Raw genomic sequence first — 5,432 nt, 5'->3', positions numbered from 1 at the left:
TTACAAACGTTATATATCTTTAATTTTGATTTTTCTTTAAAAAAAGCCATTGTTTTTAGTCTAGTAATATTCATTTCATAACATATAATTCACTTTTTGACTTAAGAATATATTCTAGAAGTGATTAGGAGTAGATCTAGATCTTCGGTCAAAGTGGTTAAAGTAAAACTGCTTATGATGGTGGAAAAAGAAAGTTTCTCGGTGGGAGTGGTGTACCTACACACAGTTTGATGATCAAGCAAGTTTGAGTATGAGAGTGCGAAGTTTAGGGTTAGAATAAAGTGTACCTGCCACATATGTCATGTTTACCTTTTATATAGGATTTCTTTTAAGGTTTATAGAAGTGTTCTTGAGGGCTAAGCTTTTTTGGATGCAACAATTCTCATTGGCATTCTGGTAGACCAAAATCAAGATAACGAAGTCACCATTGTTGAGATTATTCCCTTGCTAACCAAATCACCTTCGAGGCCGGGGATTGTCAATCTCGAAAAGAATCCAAATAGGAAGAGGAAATGAAACACGAGCAAATTCATAATTACTATGTCGCCTCCAAAGCTACTAACCTTGTCGTTTGAGGAAGTGGGACTTATTGAGCAAAAAGAAGATCAACTTGGTGGCTTTGCCTTAAAATTTCATACCATATGGGAACAAGAGGCTTTTTTTTCTTGAACAACAATTCACACAAAATGAGGTCAAGTAGACAGTTTAGGATTGCGATAGCCGCAAAAGACCTAAGCAGGATGAGGTACATTTCGGTTTTGTGAAATATTTTTTGGATGTGAGTAAAGAAGATTTCATGAGTTTTATGTATGAATTTGTTGGATTTTGAGTTTCAAAAACTATTTAAAAATCACAATTTATGCCACTAAAGATATTACTGGGTTGAGTCGCGGACTAGGTTGCTCTCTTTAAGACGTTTTGCGGTACTGCCCAAATTGTGCAAGGCAGACTATCAACCACGAAGTCCCCAGGATAAAACATCCCAAATTCACTGTATCGGAGTTCCATTGCACCGTAGAGAACCGTTCTAGAATTACACCCTCAATATAGCAGTTTAAGCCACTCTCAATATGACAATTAAAGTCACTCTCAATATGAAACTATGACCATTCATAACTACGGCATAATAACTGCTCAAAAAGACAAAAACGAATGGACTACGGCATAATAACCGCTCTAAAAACAAAGTGACTACGGCATAGCAACCGCTCTAAAAACAAAAGGACTACGACATAACAACCGCTCAAAAAACTGAAAGGACTACGGTATAACAACCGCTCAAAAAACTGAATGGACTGCGGCATAATAACCGCTCTATAAAAACGAAGGGACTGAGGCATACTAACCGCTCTAAAATCAAAGGGGCTGCGGCATAATAACCGCTCTAAAATCGAAGGGACAGAAAGAAAGGGGAGAAGTGACTCGAAAATTAGGCGAGCAGAATATAAGAGGGAGAAAAGAGAAAGTTGGAAAAAGCATCCAACTTTGGTGTCCTTTTCACAATAGCTTGAAACTCATTATATAGTGATGGAAGCAAAGTCACATATGTTTTCTAAACAATGTGGGACTTTAGTATGTATAGAATTGAAACTACACAAAATATGATAGTTTCCCAAAGTGAGATTTCAAAAAAATTATTTCCAATGTGGGACTTGAAATTTAAAAAACAAGTTTCATTTCACTTAAATTTACAAAAAATATTTCTTTCCAATGTGGGACTTCAACACATTTTTAAATTCACACTATAACATACTTATGTTCCAACAATCCCCCACTTGAATATAAAAAAAAAAAGTTTCTTAAAATAGCATCAAATGCTTCTATAAGATCGTGCATAAACAAATGTGTCTCTTGACTTGAACCTTTGCATAGTAAGTAAGATTCAGATTCAACAAGAGTGACTCGTAGTCTTGAACTCTATCTCTAACATCAAACCCACACACAACCTTTTCATAGGGTGTATTCTCAAAAGCCCGTGCATTAATGGACCTACATGTGTATCCCAGTATAGTGAACGCTTTAAGAATTTTGCCTCGAAATTCCATAGGAAGCGGTCCCACTTCCACATTCACATAGGTGAGTCTATCAAGAGTACTCCTGTAGCTAGGTACTCCCTCCATATAGAGTATAGATCTCATTAAGAGTTTCTATTACCTCATCCTATCATCGCTTCAGGAATCATGCTTCTCTTATTTTATAATAACATGTTCATCTCATATCACTTCACGACTTGTTATTACCCATTGAACCTAATTCTTGGAATCTCCAGTCTTTTAGGTCGGGTTACCATCATGAGTGACTCTATAGGCATTAGTCTCATCCTTTTGGATGTATTTATGACTTTCTCTGTAGCTAATCCTTTCGTCAAAGGATTTGCTAAATTCTCATCAGTGCATACATGATCCACTATAACAACTCATTTAGAAAATAACTTTCTAATAGTGTTGTGCTTACGAAAAATTTGTCGTCTCTTATCGTTGTAATAACGATTCTCAATCTTCGCAATAGCTGCGGTACTATCGCAGTGGATCAACACATTTATCATAGGTTTTTCCCATATAGGGATCTCAACTAGCAAACATCTCAACCAGCTTGCTTCTTCACTAGTAGTAGCTAGTCCTATCATTTCAGACTCCATAGTGGACTGAGCCAATATCGTTTGTTCTTTGATTTCCAAGATACAACACCACTCACTATATTAAAATATAGTTATTGATTGCTTTGGAGTCATCTGATAAGACGTTCCAATTAGCAACATTGTATCCTTCAAGGACTATAGGAAATCTTTGATAATGTAATCTGAGACTCATGGTCCTTTTTAGGTATCTCATGACTCTTCCCATAGCGTGTCAATGCTCCATACTAGGTCTACTGGTAAACCTGCACAACAATCCCACGACGTAGGCAATGTCGGGTCTAGTACAATCAGTGGCATATATGAGGCTGTCAATGATGCTCGCATATTCAGTTGTATAACACCTTCACTAGTGTTCTTGAAAAGTTTCACACTTGGATCATATGGTGTGCAAGCAGGTTTACAGTCAAAGTATTTATATTTCTTTAGGATTGTTTCAACATAGTGAGACTAATCCAAAGAAATTTCATTTTCTGACCTAGTAATCTTGATTTCAAGGATTACATTCTCTTCTCCGAGGTCTTTCATATCAAAGTTGTTACACAACAATGATTTCACAATATTAACAGCATGAATGTTTGAATCAAATATGAGTAAGTCGTCTACATAGAGACATATGATAGTGCAAATGTCATTTTCAAATTTGTAGTAAATACATTTGTCACTTTCATTCACTTTAAACTCATTCGATATAATAAAGTTATCAAACTTTTGATGTCATTTCTTAGGAGTTTATTTAAGACCATACAAGGATTTATCTAACATACATACCTTGTATTCTTGTCTTTGAATTACAAAACCATCAGGTTGTTCCATAATAGATTTCTTCTTCCGAATCACCTTTTAAAAAAGTTGTTTTAACATCCATTTGGTGTAACACCAGGTTAAGAATAGCTGCTAGTGATATGAGTATTCTAATGGATGTTATTCTAATGATCGGTGGAAAAGTCTCGAATAAATCTATATTTTCTCTTTGTCTAAAACCTTTGGCTACAAGGTGTGCCTTGTATGTTATCAATCATTCCACTGGGTTTTAGTTTATTTTTCAATATTCATTTACAACCTGTTGATTTGCAACAAGAGGCAAGTCTACTAAATGTCAGGTCCGGTTAGATTCTAGAGAACCCATTTCATCATTTATTGCTTCTTGCAATAAGTCTGCATCTAAAGATTACAAAGCTTCTTAAGGATTTGCAAGATCCTCTTCTAAAGTATAAGAAGTATAATGGGGTGTATAATCTTTAGCAAGTCTGACTCTCTTACTTCTTCGAGTTTCTGTTTCGCATTGTTTACTGCTTCTAGTTACAGAAACGTGACTTGGTTCGTTGCCCCCACTATTTCTCCATTTGAAAGGGAATTTATTTTCATATAAGTCATCTTCATTTGACATTATGATCACTTTTGCATTTAGGTCATAAAACCTATACGCTTTGTTCTTTACCGCATACCCAATGAATTCTCATTCATAGGCTCTACTGGCGAGTTTAATTCGCTCGGGATCGAGAATTCTGACATAAGCCAGACCACCCCATGTTTGAAAATAAGACAAGTTCGATTGTCTTTTCTTCACTATCTCATAAGGAGATGTTTTGTTTTTAGATTTAAAAACTCTATTCAAAACATAACAAATAAACAATATATTTTCCACACACCAATGATATGAAACACAAGAGTTAAGCATACTAGCAACAACTAGTTCAATAAGAGTTCTATTCTTTTTTCTTTTAAATTTACCATTCACTTCAAATAATTATGCGTTTCACTTAATATTTATACTAAATTGATTTTCAATTTCATCTATAAAGATCCGTAACATGTCAAGCGTTTCACTTTTATTTTTCATTTCTTGTTAACGTCTTATCAAGTTCACATATATCAAAGTATAATAAATCTAAAAACTTAGATTCTCTAACTACATATTTATGTGAACTCTTTGTTATTTTAGTTTGACTATAAAAATCACATTTTTAGAAATCATTTAACAATAACTTTAGAATTAAACCTAAGTTACTTAATTTTGAAATCAAATGTGTTCACATCACATAGTATGACTGTCAAAAATTAAAATCACACATATATGCAAAAAGAGACATTTTATTAATTTCAACACCCAAACATAAAGAGACATATTAAATTTCAAAATTAAATTTGAATATGCCATGAGTGACGTACCTTAATAGATGATCTCATAAGTTATCTTCTGAATTTTACGGGAGTGTGCTTCCACGGATTTGTCAGCCTCCATGTGCCTCCACGGATCTGTCAGCCTCCACGTATCTATCATCGGACATCTGATACTCTGGATAGCAGTCACAACTTATTCAGAGTATCTCAAACATATCTCGCTCGCAGTATTGCTGGAACTGTAATAGTTATACAGATCATCAGCAACTCGATTAAGAATATAATTCTTATCATTATTCTCACATGGGTTAATTCTCCAACTGTTTTATCCTTTTCTATTTGCTTCAAACTGAAACAGTTTATCGAAATCAGAGGCAACATAACCAAATCCAGTAATCTCTTCGGTTGACATGGCACAAAGGAACGCCTTAAATTGTAGGATTTTGAGTTTCAAAAACTATTTAAAAATCACAATTTATGCCACTGAAGATATTACTGGGTTGAGTTGCGGACTAGGTCGCTCTCTTTAAGACGTTTCGCGGCACTGCCCAAATTGTGCAAGGCAGACTATCAACCACGAAGTCCCCAAGATAAAACAGCTCATATTCACTGTATCGGAGTTCCACTGCACCATAGAGAACCGTTCTAGAATTACACCCTCAATATGGCAGTT

Source organism: Cicer arietinum, chromosome 4, assembly GCF_000331145.2.
Source record: "Cicer arietinum cultivar CDC Frontier isolate Library 1 chromosome 4, Cicar.CDCFrontier_v2.0, whole genome shotgun sequence".
In the NCBI taxonomy this organism is placed as follows: Eukaryota; Viridiplantae; Streptophyta; class Magnoliopsida; order Fabales; family Fabaceae; genus Cicer; species Cicer arietinum.
The sequence above is the reverse complement of the archived record's forward strand: the minus strand, read 5'-3'. Positions refer to the sequence as shown.